General features: G+C 46.3%; 1 pseudogene; it reads right to left on the bottom strand.

The window, feature by feature from the left end:
• Nucleotides 1-12,987, bottom strand: part of LOC101577221 — a 49,975-nt pseudogene extending 36,988 nt beyond the window's left edge.
• Between the last annotated feature and the right edge of the window lie 1,916 nt (nt 12,988-14,903).

Below are 14,903 nucleotides of genomic sequence, written 5' to 3'. Positions count from 1 at the left end.
AGAGTGCTGGTATTACAGAGATGCACCACTGTGCCCAGCTTATTATATGCTTTTTTACTTGGTTTCAACTTTTTTCTGTGTTAAGACTTTGTAGATTGCTAAGCATTACTCTATAAAGAGGATAATAAAAAATAATTGGCTATTTTCTTGGCTGATTATTACCTCTTAGCATTTTTGCTAATTCTGCTAATGGAAAACAGAACTCTATTTCTTTCACAAGTCAAATGTAGCTTTAAAAGCCCTTTCCTGGACAAATGGGGAAGGGTACAGGAAAACAACTTCCTTTGTTCACCTTTGTTGCTATTTCCTCTTACAGAAGATGCTTGGGAACTTGGGGCACAGGGCATGGGGTGTGGGGTGCGGGGTGCGGGGTGAGGACTGAAGGAGTATTTCTGTGGGTGAGGTCCCTAGAGGAAAGAAAGCACCCAGAACTGACATCAGCAACAGCAGTAAGCAAACATCTTTATGGTTTGGCCTGTACATATTGGCCATTATCAAGGTTTACATTCCTGTATACTGCCACTGTCTTAGCCATGTAGCACATGTGCAGTTATCTATGTTAAATCATGCTTAATATGAGTGTACTCTGTTTTAGACAGCAGGGTCACATCCTTATGTGTCCTCAGATGCCCTGGGCTTTGAAGCAATCCAAAGTGGCTCCCCGCATTCCAGCCTATCAAAGGTTGGAAGAATGTCGCTTCTTGTGAGCAGCCCATCAGGCAGATCCTAGCACGTGATGACCACAGCAACAAAGGGAACAGTGTGGTACCAATAGCCCCGCTGCTGCCACAAGGTAGCTTATGGCCACCCAGTGCCAGGTGGATCCCCAAGGATTCCCGCCATGGGGTGAGTGGGTCCTGCTGCAGAGCCTGGATGGTAGACATCTCAGCACCCATCTCTTTTCTTTTCTTTTTCTCTTTCTTTCTTTCTTTCTTGCTTGCTTGCTTGCTTGCTTGCTTGCTTGCTTTTTTTTTTTTCAGAACTGGGGATTGAACTCAAGCCATGGCACTTTCCAGGCAAGTGCTAGCACCCATTTCTTGCTAGCACTGAAGTGGTGGTCAGGGATAAAAATGCAACACTCTACACACAACAGGGTATACCTCCTTGCACTGTGGTTAGTGAATCAAGGCCAATGCTTTTTTAGGAGCCCAGTGTACCTCTCAATCATATCAGCTGCCAGAATTCAGTAGGGCACATGGAAGTGCCATGTGACATCAGTGTCTTTGGCCCACTGTTGTACCTGGGCAATGGGTTCCCTGGTCAGACACTATCCCTAGCAGCATCCCATATGCAGCAGTCAGCATTGTAGTGCCTCAATGGTGTGGGCTTGGTCAGCAGAGGGAACGGGGCACCCATGGCTGCATCCACAGCAGTCAGAGCATATCTGTTTCCCTGCAAGCGAGCCAGGGGCCCAGTGTAACCCACCTACTGTTGTTGCAGAGGGTAGGATGTGCATGGTATCATGCCAAGCTGTGTGGGCACCTTTCTTCTCCAGGGGGCCAAATGGGTACACTGTGGACACGCCTTTACTGCAGCCTTTGGCTCAGTGGGAGTGCAGCTGGGTGCCATCACTGCGCTATGGCTTGCATGGTACAGGCCCTACGTGTCCTGGTTTCTTATGGAGCCACAGTGTCACTGCAGATAGGAGCTCACAGAGAGTACCTGCTCTCATGAAGGCATCTGCTAAGTCATTTCCTGGTGAGAGGAGAGGCTTATTCCTCAGTGTGATTTGCTACATGACTAGTTTTGTGGCCACGCTCCCATAAGTTTTGCCATAGGTCAGTCTCCCACAAGGATCAGGGCCCTATTTGCCAATCCTGGGCCACCCAAGCTATTTACCAATGCATCAGTCCCCTAAATATTGCCTAGCTGGGGCCGGGAAGATAGCCCAATAGAATAAGTACTTGCCTGGCAAGCGCAAGATCCTGAGTTCAATCCCCAGTACCGCAAACAAACAAACAAACAAAAACTTGCCTAGATGTCCATGCAATCATATGGGGGGTGGGAGAGGGAGGCTTCTTCATCAGAAGTAACCACACTGACTGCAATTCTGCCGATTGGCTCGGCCTGCCCATTGCAGTTTTGAACCAGAGCCTGTCTGTGCTGGGCTGGACAAGGCCTGCGGTCCACGGTGAGCCTGTGCCCCAGCTGGACCCATTGGTATTCCAGGTGTCTTGTCCAGCCATGAAGATGGCTTTCTGGAACAAAGAGGCTGATCTAGGGCCGCACCCAGTTTTATTCAGTGGAGGAGTGGCTTGAGAAGGAATGACTGAGAATTGTGGGAAGTAGGTGAGTACTATGAGCTGGGCTGGGGAGGTAGCCTACATTTATCTCTGCTATATGCAGAGAAAGTAATCTGCATTATGCTATTGAGATAGTATCTAATGTTTTGGGGGTCTGGTGCTTCAGTTCTGGTGTAATCTTTCAAACCCCAGGAAGTCATAGTCTCTATCTCTAGGCTCAATCCCAAGTGGCAGCACAGAGCACTAGCTCTTCCTCCTGTCTTGACCTGGCTCACATTAAGTAGCAGCAGATGTAGGTTACCAGGGAAACATGCACGCCACCTTCAAAGACTATCGCAAGCATCTCAGGTAGACCAGTAAACATTGCTTAAGGCCAATTGAAAAGATAAAGAGATGTCCTAGCCAACTCTGTACATATCAATACAAGGAAATAGGGCCAGTTTCAGTCAAAATGGAGACAATCACTCTTTCATGGAGAGCTGCTCAGGTGGTCCTCCACACTCATCCCACCGTTACTTTAAAAAATTTTCAGCTTTTAGATGGGGAGGATTTCACTGTCATTTTTTTTTTTCCTGGTTTCAGCTTCTTGAACATGGTTCCTGTGGTTTTTGCTAGTGTTCTATGTATCCAAGGAGAGGTGTATAGCCTTTCTCTTCCTCTCAATCTTCTTCTGTAAGTCTGTACTCAGTATACTCTGTCCTCAGAAGAAAACTCTGTACCCATACTGTTACCCCCCACCACACACACACCCCAACACCATCAGGGATCGAACTTAGGACCCTGTGCTTGCCAGGCAGGCACTTATGCCACTGAGCTATCTCTCTGGCATCCCATACTGGATTTTTAAAAGTTGTTTCTCTCTTTTTATTTTCATTGAGCTTGTTCACAATTTAGGAGTTTGTTTTCCTAATTTTTTGTTTGTTTTTAGAACAGAGTCTTGCTGTTTAGCCCAGGTGGACTTCAAATTTCCCATTCTCCTGCCTCCGCTCCCTGAGCGCCTGGGATTACAGTTGTGCATCACCCAGCTCATTGCTCTGATTTTTCACTCACTCATACATTCATCCTGAGGCATGAACCCAGGGCCTTTACACAGAATTACATCATGAACCCTTTTTTATCTCAAGTCAAGCTCTCACTAAGTCAGTAAAGTTGCCCAGACTGGGGCTGAGTTTGCAGTTCTCTTGCTTCAGCCTCCCATCTCACTGGGATTATTAGGTATATGTTCCAGCTTCTAATTTTTTAAAGTGCTTTGGAGGCTTAACTCATAGGATCTATTTTGCTTCTTTTCCCGAGTTTTTCGGTTTTTTGCCAAAGAATCTCTTCATGTCTAACGCAGAAGATCTCAAAAGCAACACGAAGCAAAACATGGTTTGAGCAAATGTATAACACAAGTTAGAAATCATACAACTTCGCATGATTCTCTTTTCATCTGAGAGTACCTGCCCTGGTTGCTTTAAAAAAAAAAAAAGTATTTGTTTATTTTTTTATTGGGTACAGAGTCTCACTACACAGCTCAGACTCATAGTGATCCTCCTGTCTCAGTCTCCTCAGTGTAGTTACTATTACAGCCACGTGCCATCATGCTTGGTGTCTTAGTTACTTTTTACTCATTGCTGGGACAAAATACCAGACACACAAAATGAAGGAAGGAAAGGTTTATTTAGCTCACAGTTACTGGAGGATTCAGTCCATATTCTGCTGGCTCCAAGGCAAACGACAGCAGTTCATGACAGCAGAAAACAATGAAGAGCAGAGGAGGAGCAGCAGCTGCGGCGTCCATCAAGCCTCTCTCTTCCTTCTGCGCTGACTGCGAAGACCAGCGCTCCACAGTGAAGATCAGTGCTCCTCCGAAGTGGCCCGGCTGCCGAGATCAAGCTCCTCCAAAGTGTAAGACTTCTCCCTGGAAGTCCGGCGGTGGGGCAGGAAACCAGGCAGGGCGGCTTCCTGCTTTTTTCTATTCCTGGGCCTGCCCACCTGCAGGGCTAGGCCCCCATGCTGAGAACTGCCTGAGCTGATTCAGCCAAGTTGACACAATGTATCAACTAACACACCTAGTTTGGTGGCCAGCATGGCATACAGTACTGGGGATTGAACCTGAGTCCTAGTGCTTGCCAGGCAGGCGCTTAGACCACCGAGCTATCTCTGCAACCCACTAGTAGCTTTTTTATTATTTTCTGAACTAGGATTTGGCAAACTTCTTTCTGGAAAGAGTCAAATAATTTTTATGTCAAATTTTCTCAATTACATGTGCTTTGTTCCACTCCCCGAGTCATAACAGAAAAAAAAAAAAAAATTACTCTGAGCTTTAGCAAAAGGAATCTGTGGTAGTTAAATTAATTTTATTTCATAAGGTCATTGCTTTGGACTAACTTCCTGCCTTAGACCCCAAAAGACCAAACCAAAATGGTAAATCACTTATGCTAAAGATCCATACCACTAAAGCAGAGCTAAGTTGTGTTATCTGGCCTTCCCAGAAATCAGGAGAAAGAAACAAAGCCATGTCCTCAAATTGGCTGTTTTTTGGCTGGCATAATAAAACAACAAGAAACCCAGCATGCATAGAGGCATAGCCTGCCACCCTGGCACTCCATCATTTAAGAGGCTGAGACAGGAGGATTGTGAGTTGAGGTACAACCCAGGCCACACACTGAGACCATATCATTAGAAAAAAACCCCAATAAATAAATAAAATAAAAAGAAGTTTCCTCTGCTTTAAACTCTTTAAGGAAAGTAACAGCGAAAGGACCAGTGTGCTTCCTCTTTTTTTGCAGGTTGTCTACAGATGTTCACTGCACGAGTTCTCTGTCCCATTTCTGGTTCCGAAAGCCACGAGATTCACAAACTGTTCTTTGCCCCAATTCTCTTAACTTGATTTTGTCTGAAGTAGTTGTGTTGTCACGGCCTTCATGTTCCACCGCGGCCTTAATCCTGAGTGCTTTCTGGACTTGCTTCCTCTCTGTGGCGGCTACTCCTTTCCAGGTGAAACGCTAGCTGTGTGTGAGGCTTACCAAGAGCCACTGCCTGTGAGGTAAGACAGCCCAGCCTGAGCAGGGGTGGGGTGGAGTGTGTGGGGATCCCCCAGGCTTCCCTCTGGAACTGTGCCTAAGGGTGATGCACCTCGTAGGGAATGAGGCCAACTTCATCCCCCACCCCGTCCCAGTCTAAATGCTTCAGTGAACTCAGAAAAGGAAAGCTAAAACTCAGGTTTTCACTCAGTTTTCTGAGACTGGGCATTAATCTGGACTTTAGAAGTCCCACGACAGGAAGAGACTGGTCCACTGCAGAGGGGTCTCCCAGGCCAGCTGTGGACCCTGCACAGCCTAGAGATGCAACCCCATGGACATTGTCTCCGTAGCCTTCAGGAGTTTTCATAAACCTGCCCAGCGGGGCTCTGACCATGCTGCAAGCTTCTCCTCCTTCCTGGAGGGTGACCTTGCTCCTGTCACTGGCCTCAGCCTCAGTCCTGCCCTTGCTGAGTATCTTTAGGCCTTACCTTTGGCCCCCCAGGGAAGCCTGGGCCAGTGGCCCACTCAGAGGAGCAGCTGACCTGGGGGCAACCCTGAGTGCTGTGCTGGGTGGAGACATCTACAAACAAGTCGGGGCAGCATCCCGAAAGCACAGTGAAAACCACCTGTTGCAATGTTGAGGGCGGACAGATGCAATTTCTCAGCACAAAACCACCAGGGCAGCCACTACTGTGCAGCGTGGGTGCCATGACCAGGAGCAGGGTGTTGGCATATCTTCCCATGTCCCCCTTTAGGGCCTGCAGGAGTCTCATGGGAGGGATTAGGAGAAAGCTGGTACATAGTTGGTCACCTGCTCCAAGGCTGTGGAGTAACTGTAACTTACTCCCTTAGGTACTATTTCTCTGCTTTTAAACAGTAGGTGTGAAATACACAATGAAAGCACAGTGATTTAAAAGTAGGGAAGGGCCGGGGATATGGCTCAGTGGAATAAGCGCTTACCTGGCAAGTGCAAGGGCCTGAGTTCAATCCCTGGTTCCGCAACAAAAAAAAAAAAAGGTAAAAGTAGGGAAGTAGAACTTGAACTTGGATCACTGGGGTGGGCCAGATAGCTCAGCTCAACCAAAAGCCTGCTTAGGCAGGCGCCTGTGCAGCTGCAGCTGCCAAGCTGGTCCCTCTCCCAATGCCTACCATTGAGACTGGGCGTGGTGGTGCTGACCTGTAATCCCAGCAGAAGGGGTCTGGGGTTTGATCTCCGGCCTGCCGTGCAGGCCTCACCCCCAGAGGGGTGCGCTGAGATGGAAAATGACGTGGTGGTACACGCCTGTAATCCCAGCATTTGGGAGGTTGAAAACCTGAGGATCAATAGGAGTCTGATCTGTGTATTAAGACCCTGTAGACCCTGTAGTAAATACATTAAAAAAAAAAAAAAAAAAAAAGGAACTTAGATTTCTGCAATCTCACCACTGCTTATTTGACTGGAATTTGTATTCTTTTTTTTCTTTCTTTCTGCAACCACATTTCCCCTTCCATCCCACCTTTTCTTGGTGCTAGAGATGGAACCCCAGGGCCTCTCATGTGCTACACCATGGAGCTATATCCCCCTGCCCCTTCGTGTTTAAAATTTAAACAGGAAGCAGTCTAAGACTCCTCTGTCTTTGACACAATTCTTTCCTTCCTTCTTTCTTTACAACCATCTTGGTTTTTTCAAGACAGGATCTATCTATGTAGTTCAGACTGGCATTGAACTCACTGTGTAGCTGAAGGTGGCCTCAAACTCACAGTGATCCTCCTGCCTCAGCCTCGCTTGTGCTGGGATTACAGGCATGCACCACTCCACCTAGTTACTTTCTGGATTTTTATTTGCTTCATCTCATTATTACTTCTGAAAATCAGTTTGTTGTATAGCAGGAGCGTGTGTGCCCACAACAGGTGTTCAATAAACTCACTATTCTCTTTGAGCCCACCTGGTTCCCCTACCTGCCTGCCCTTGCCTGATAGGTTATCTGCCTCTTCCTCACCTCCTGCACCATTTTCCTGTCTACTGGCTTCTTTCCAGCTTGAAAGACACATGCTCAAGGGGTTTCCTGTCTTAGCCTCCCTTCACTGCCTGACTTCTTTTCTTCCCTTCTCCCTTCTTTCCCTCCCTCCCTTCCTTTTGCTTCCTTCAGGGATAGATATGCAACCCATGGGCTCACAGCTAAGCAAGTCCTCTGTCACTGAGCTACACCACAAGCCCCTCTTGAGACAGGGCCTCCCTAATTTGGCCAGGCTGGCCTCAAACTGCTCTGCCTACTGAGTAGCTTGGAGTACGGGCGTGTAGCACCAAGCCTGGAGACCACCCAGGCCTTTGTAAAGTTTGCTGCCCTGTTGACGCCATAGGCTTGTGTGCTACTCTGTGCTTGACCTGCTGCAGTGCAAACTTGCAACGACTGTATTGTCCAGTTCTCTCTCACCAAGTCCAACAATTTATTGGCAAAGTATTTTACATTTTTCAGATTACACTACTTTTTAAATTTTGCTTTTTGAGCAGGCTCTCATTAAGTAGTTTAGGCGGGGCTTGAGCTTGTGGTGATCCTCCTGCCTCAGCCTCCCAAATGCTGGAACCACAGATGTGCACATCACGGGTGCCTGATTTCCCTGAGGATTTCACTCACTTCAGGCCCAGGGAAGTGGAGAGATTTATCTAAGGTCATGCTGTGTGATGGTATCAGAGTGAGAGTCAGAATTAGTTCATTCTGTTTAATGTAATTAAGACTTTTGTTAGTAAGAAAAAATCAAACAAACTCAATAGTTTTTATATTGATCACATGTTTGCACTATTTTGAATATAATTGGTTAAATAAAATATGCAAATTAATTTCATATCAATCATCAGTCATGTATTAGATTTTCTGCTGGGCACTGCATGTGCATAGATGTCCCCTAACCTGTACAACCTGCATGGCCCCGCCCTCTCCCACCTGTGCATGGGGCCCCACCCATCCAGCTTCCACGTGTCCATCAAATGATGCAGGCATCACTGTGTCTGAGCTGCACCCCACCTGTTATCTGGAGCTCCTCACATCACCCTGTGCTTGTTCTTCCCCTTTCTGCTTCCCCATTGGGGTTCCCTTTCTTACCGTCATGGGATTTTCCCTATAACTGCACCGAGAACAGAAAACCACTTTACTGGGACCCTCCCCAGCTCTTCTACCGCACAGGAAGGCCAGGGGCACGTAGGCTGACAAGGACTGCAGGATGGAGGCACTAACACCTACAGTGTGCATTACGCGGCCTCGGGGAATGGGCAGACTCCTTCCCTTTGGGCTAAGTTCTGGGATCCAGTTGAGAGAAGGGCTATGCTGTTTGGAGGCTGACCAGGGGGCCAGCTGAACTCTGGGTATCTCTGCCAAGCCAGAGACTCTGAATTAACATAGCCCTTCTGTGGGGAAAGAGCATCTATTTGTCTTTGTCCTTAAGATTTTTTTTTTTTTTTTTCTAGCTCAGTCTGCCTTAAGGGCCGGTCTGGTGAGGTGTGATCTAACCCAGGTATCATGTGCCTGACAGCATTTGCATGAGCAGGCGCTTAAACAACTGAGCTAACCGGCACACCCCTCTTTGTCACTGAAATTGTGTAGACAATAGTAAAAGTTTAATTTAGTCCACAAGAGAGAAGAGTCAATATAGAACATTAATTAGATGGATAGGCTCTTCAAGTTCTGCTTTTGATCACACTAAATGGCATTGCCACCTAGTGGGTAGTGAAACATTTTTCATGGAGTTGCACCCCACAGGTGTATCTTGGTAAATTATTATCGATAGGGGGCCTGCCCCTTAGCTCAGCTCTCTAAGTGGCTGCTTCAACAAAGCAGTCAGGCTCAGGTTGCTGTGGTTCAATCCCCACAACTCAAGCCAGCCAAACCTGCCCTGAAGGCATTCGGAGCAAAAAAAAAAATATTATCAATAAGGTCATTTAACTTTCTAAAACTGAAACTAAGCAGCCTATTTCAGGAAGATGTTTGTTGGTGTAGCATTTATTGTAACCCAGGGGTTCTGGCTGAGATTTCTAGTAAGAAAAGTTCAAGATTCCTTTGAATTTATTTGTTGTCCTCACAGTACATCCCACTAACCATGTACAAACAAAGTACTGTGTTAAAAATGTATTTGAGTAAATTCCTTTCTCTCATATGCTCCAGTAGGGCTGCCCTCGTGTACCCTGATAGGTTATGGCCCTAGTAAGAATTGCTGAATTATTATGGTGGCCATCTAATATGGCTGAAGCCCTTAAAACAACAGCTCATCTTGCCAGAGACCACCTCCCCTCTTCTTCTCCAACTCAACCCAGGATGCAGTTTCCTTTCACTTTTCCTGGCTCCTCAGGTCTATCTAAACTTTTCCCTCAAGCCCCACCCCTGGCAAAGGCCATAAAAGCCTCAGCCTCCTTTTGTTGCAATCCAGAGAATTCCTTATCTTCCCAAATTCTCTGAGTCCTCCAAGATAATGAAGTCCCTTTTCCTTCTGTGTGTGTCTCTGCTGCGACATTGTTAAAACCTATCATCCCCCACCCCCATCCCCAGTTTCCGGAATGGCTGTGCTGGGGAGCAACGCCTATTCTGCTGGCATATGACAGCCTGCACCCCAGCTAGGTCACAGAACCCCCCAGCGGAATGTTAGTCTTTGCTAACGGCACATGCCCAGCCATTCTCCCTGTCGCCATCTCAGGTCCTGCTTTGCCTCACCCTGCCTAACACTGTCCCACTAATCCTCTTACCCAAGCAATAAAAGGGCCAGCTTAAGAAACTGGACTCCACTCTCCTCTTACTCCAGGAGGTCCTTTCTGGAACCCTGAATTCAGGTTGGCTATGTTCTTTATCGAGTCATCACTGCTTACCTAACATCTGGCACACAGGATTGTTTTAGGGTTTGGTTTTTTTCATCCATTTCAATTCAATTTTTTATTTTGTAAAAAATATTTTATAGTTATGTGTGAGTCCTTGACTTTGATCTCCAGAACTCTAACTACACCTAAATGCATTTAAAAAAATGTTTTAAAAAAGGGCCGGCCAGATACTTTAGCAGATTAAAGTGCCTGCTTAGGCAGATGCAGGAAGCAGGGTTTGATTCCTGGCATGCTGTGCCGGCCCTTCCCCCAGGGCATGCTGAGACAGAGACTGAGACTGGGTGTGGTGGCACATGCCTGTAATCCCAGTACTTGGGAGGCTGAAAACAAGAGGATCATTACAAGTCTGAGCTGTGTAGTGAGACCCGTAGATGCTGTATGAAATACATAAAAAAAATTAAAAAATGTTTAAAAACAAACTACACCTATATAAAGTGTTTAGATACACAATAAAGATGAAAAAGCTACAGAGGACACCTAGGTTGTATGCTCTCTCCCTAGGCTCTGTCATTCATATTTTACATTTTCCTATTATTTATCTCTTCTCTTTGAAAATTCCTGTTTCTGATACAGGAAACCTCAAAATGACACAGGGAAAAAACCTATCTCCCAATCTAAAAGGTACCTGGAATGAATTCGTGTTCTCTAAAACCAAAGAATGAATTTTAGGAACAAACGGAGGTTATGAGTGTAAGGGTCGAGTCGCCGCGAAGGAAGACCCCAAGAGTCGGTCTCTCATGTAAGTCACAAAGGGCAAGCTTTATTATCTATGTGCACGCAGGGCAGTCTGAACACGCAGGAACAGAGCGCGCCTTAAGTGTGGTGGGTATAGTTTTTAAAGGCAAAAACCACAAAAGGGGGAGGGAGCAAGTGGTGTACAGAAGCAGATTGCATTGGTTACTTTTAGGATGACCTTTAAAATAATTGGTGGGTTTGAGAGTATGACTTTTTAAGGAAACTAAGAAGGGGTAGGTAAAGGGTAACTATGAGCTAATTCTGTGGTTCCGGTGGTATTTCGAGAACGGGTGGGTTTAACTGAACATTGTAACCTATTTCATAAGAATGTCCTAAGCCTGGAGGCAATGTTCTTTTAAGTTTGGCCTGAGGTTTTATGACTCCATCTGGGGTTTCTGGAGCATGGGTTACTTAGGTCCTACCGGCCATAAACCAGTGGGTGGTCTTCTTCTAGCCGGAGTTTGAACTTAAAAATCATCTGGGCCTTACATTCCCCCCTTTTTGTGTTGGAAATCTCTAATCTTAGAGATCTGAGTCGTTGGTGGTTAGGGCTTCATATTGTTGTCGAATAATCATCAGTTTGACATTACCTATTTGATTGCGGACGATATCTATGACTCTATTAATTATACAGGGCCCAATAGTCACTGCGAGGAGCAGAAGTATTAGTGGTCCCGCCAGGGCCGTGAGTAAGGTAGTCAGCCAAGGTGAATGATTAAACCAAGATTCAAAAATATTTTGTTGGGCCTGGCGTTCTCTATGTCTTTGTTCTAATCTCTCTCTTAGTTTTGCCATAGACTCTTTGACAACACCTGAATGGTCTGCGTAAAAGCAACATTGTTCTTTTAAGGCTGCGCATAGTCTTTAAGTCTTTCCTTCTTTGAGAAAAAGTAAATCAAGCCCGCGTCTATTTTGGAGGACCACTTCAGAAAGGGAGGTTAAAGAATTTTGAAGGGCCATGACAGATGTCTCAATAGTTTTTAAATCCTCATCAACTGCAGCTTGTAGCTGGCCTGTTGGTTAGTGCGTATAATGGCTGCAGTCCCAGTGCCTGTGCCAGTAGCGGCAGTTATTCCCATAATTACAGCCAAGGTGATAGAAACTGGTTCCCTTATGGGTCTGGTTTGGCCCATTATCCTGTTTTCAAATTCTGTCCCCGAATGATAGAAAACTCGGGGGAATATAGATACCATTACACAGTAGTTTACAGAAGTATTAAAAACCCTAGTAGACACACAGGGAGTTATTCCAGTGTCACATGCCCATTTCAGGCCTGTGGGGGGGGGGTGAAGAAATATATTTGTATTTCTGATTTGGTAAATGGCCGCGCATAGGGGCTTTATATGAGTAGGGGGGTTTCCTATACAAGTCCCACGTCCTGTTACTTCTGAGCGAGTAAGTTTATGGCTTTGATCCCAGTCATAGCCAGAGCCAGAGATACTGTTGGTATAGTTTCTATGGAGAGCAGTTCCCTCATAATAGGACGGTGAAGCTGACAGACATAACTAACAAGATTGAGTAAGGTTGGCCTGAGTATGGTTGATGGCTGAATATGCCCCCAATATAAGATTGTATAGTGGGCACAAGTTTGGGGGTCATGAGGTGTGACGTGGCGGAGGTAGTTTTAGGCTTTGAGGTGACTGGTAAGTTTGGGGGATTTTCAACCAGAACAGGATTGGGTCCTATCCCAAGGGGTTCCTTGAGAACCAGTTCCTTTTTTATAAAAATTAAGCCTCCTCGATCTGTTTTGTCCTCCCAATATCGGACACCCCAGGTGCGTCCGGTCATCCAACCCGGATCGTTAGGTTGGGAAATATTGATCCAGACTTCAAAACAAGGTGGGGAGCCACGGGTGATATGTCTGGTAGATCGCTCTGCCGCATTAGGGGTGCACCCGTAAGGCCTTCCTAATTTAAGCAATTGGTCTCCTGAGGCACTCCAGGCGGTAGCCAGTGTCTCACAACCCCAATAAGCACAGTAATAATGTCCCGGGCTGTTACAATATCCTTTTCTTGGGTTAGAGGCAGGGCACATATAAATGGAATCTGTACGTGTACAAGGAGTTATAACAGTTAACTGGCAGATGGGCACCCGGAACTGGGGAGAACCAGGTCCGGTCCACGTTTTTATCAGAGTGGTGTCTTCCCATCTTGTAAGGCTCCATTTCCACGATTGGTGGGGATTGGGGTTATTTTCTATAATTGGGTCTTGGGCAAGTAGTCCTATGAACCCGAACCTTAAGAGGATTATCAGTCTTTTCCACAGTCCATTCATGGTCGGACGGCAGAGGAGCAGGCTTGAGATGAGACACGTGGATCCAGGAAGCGATGCCGTCAACTTTGACTGCAGTGGGGGTAGTTAACAGTACCTGATAAGGTCCCTTCCAGCGGGGTTGTAGGGTCTTGATCTGGTGTCGGCAGACGAACACGTAGTCCCCTATATGGAAGTTATGAGGTGTTGGTCTGTCACTGGGCTTATAGGCAGCAGACAATTGACTCCATAAGACACGCTGGATCTGATCAAGCAATAAGAGTCTATCAGCTAGAGGGATCTGAGGCATTTTTAAGTCTTTAGGCCAAGGGCTGAGATCTCGAATTGGGGGTGGGGTACCATATAGGATCTTGAATGGAGTTAGGTTAGGAGGCTTAGTCATTGGAGTGTTTCTAGCCCGGAATAGGGCGTAAGGCAGGAGCATGGTCCAATCCTTAAAGCCAGTCTCTTGGACTAATTTGGTTAAGGTCTCTTTTATTGTTCTATTCATCCTTTCTACCTGTCCTGAACTTTGGGGTCTATAGGCACAATGAAATTTCCAATTAATCCCCATTACCTTGGTTACTCCCTGACTTACCTATGCCACGAACGCTGGCCCATTGTCTGACCCAATTACCTTTGGCATGCCAAACCGAGGAAAAATCTCTTCCACCAATTTTTTGACCACTATTTGTGCCGTTTCCCGCTTGGTGGGAAAGGCTTCAGTCCATCCTGAAAAAGTGTCTACAAAAACTAGTAAATATTTGAGTCCATACTTAGTGGGTTTTATTTCAGTGAAATCTATTTCCCAATGTTGTCTGGGCCGTTCTCCCTGTAGTCTCGTTCCTCTTACAGATATAGAGGGATGTGAATTAACGAGCTGACAAGTTTTACAGTTTTCAACAATTTGTTTGGCCAGTTTATAGATTTTGGATAGCGGGAGCTCGCTGGTGTTTTTATGTTGGGCCAGGAGGCAAAGCTTTTTAATGCCCAAATGAGTTAACTTATGAACCTGTTGGAAGTAAGTTTGGAGCTCTGGTTCCTCCGTTAGGTGGGGCGGTGTTGGCAGTTCGGGTGGCTCGGCTGTCTCCAGGGTTAGGACAGTAGGAGTGTCTAGGGCTGCTTGTCTAGCAGCTTTATCAGAGTTCTCTTTGTAGTCCATATCCGGTATCTACTGCCGTTTGCCCCCTGGACTAAGGTCCTTCAACTGGACAGGGGTCCAAGAGGTTTTTGAAGGGCAGAGAACACCACGCCCGTGTCCACTTCGAAATCAATTGGAGTCCCCTCCACATCAAAGGTTACCCTGAGCTCGGGGAGGGGAACCGAGCCCGTCCCCCCTAATCATTTCTTCCAGGGCCAACATTGTCGGTTGGCGCTTTTGGGGTTGTCTGTTTGGCCTTTTTGGGCATTCCTTGATGAAATGCCCAATCTCTTTACAATAGGCACGTTGGTTGGGCTTTAACAAAGGGCTGCGTGGCTTTTTCTCATCTGTATTTCCCTGTACTACTGTAGCCAAGATTTTAGTTAATTCTTTACTTCATCTCCGGTCCCTTTCCCTTTCCCTCTCTAGTGTTCTTTTGTCTCTTTCTTCTTCTCTCTCTTCTCTTTCCCTCGCCTTTCGCGCTTCTTTTTCCTCTTCTGTTTCTCTCTTATAAAACACTTTGTCAGCTTCCCTCACCAAATCCCTTAAAGTAGAATTCTGTAACCTGTCTAAACGTTGGAACTTTTTTCTAATATCTAGAGCTGATTGGGTTATAAAAGTCATAGCAACTGACCCTCGCAGCCCCTCATCCTGGGGGTCAAAGGGAGTGTACCTGCGATAAGCCTCCA

Source organism: Octodon degus, unplaced genomic scaffold, assembly GCF_000260255.1.
Source record: "Octodon degus isolate 3935 unplaced genomic scaffold, OctDeg1.0 scaffold00119, whole genome shotgun sequence".
Lineage (NCBI taxonomy): Eukaryota > Metazoa > Chordata > Mammalia > Rodentia > Octodontidae > Octodon > Octodon degus.
This window is presented reverse-complemented; position numbering and strand designations above follow the sequence as displayed.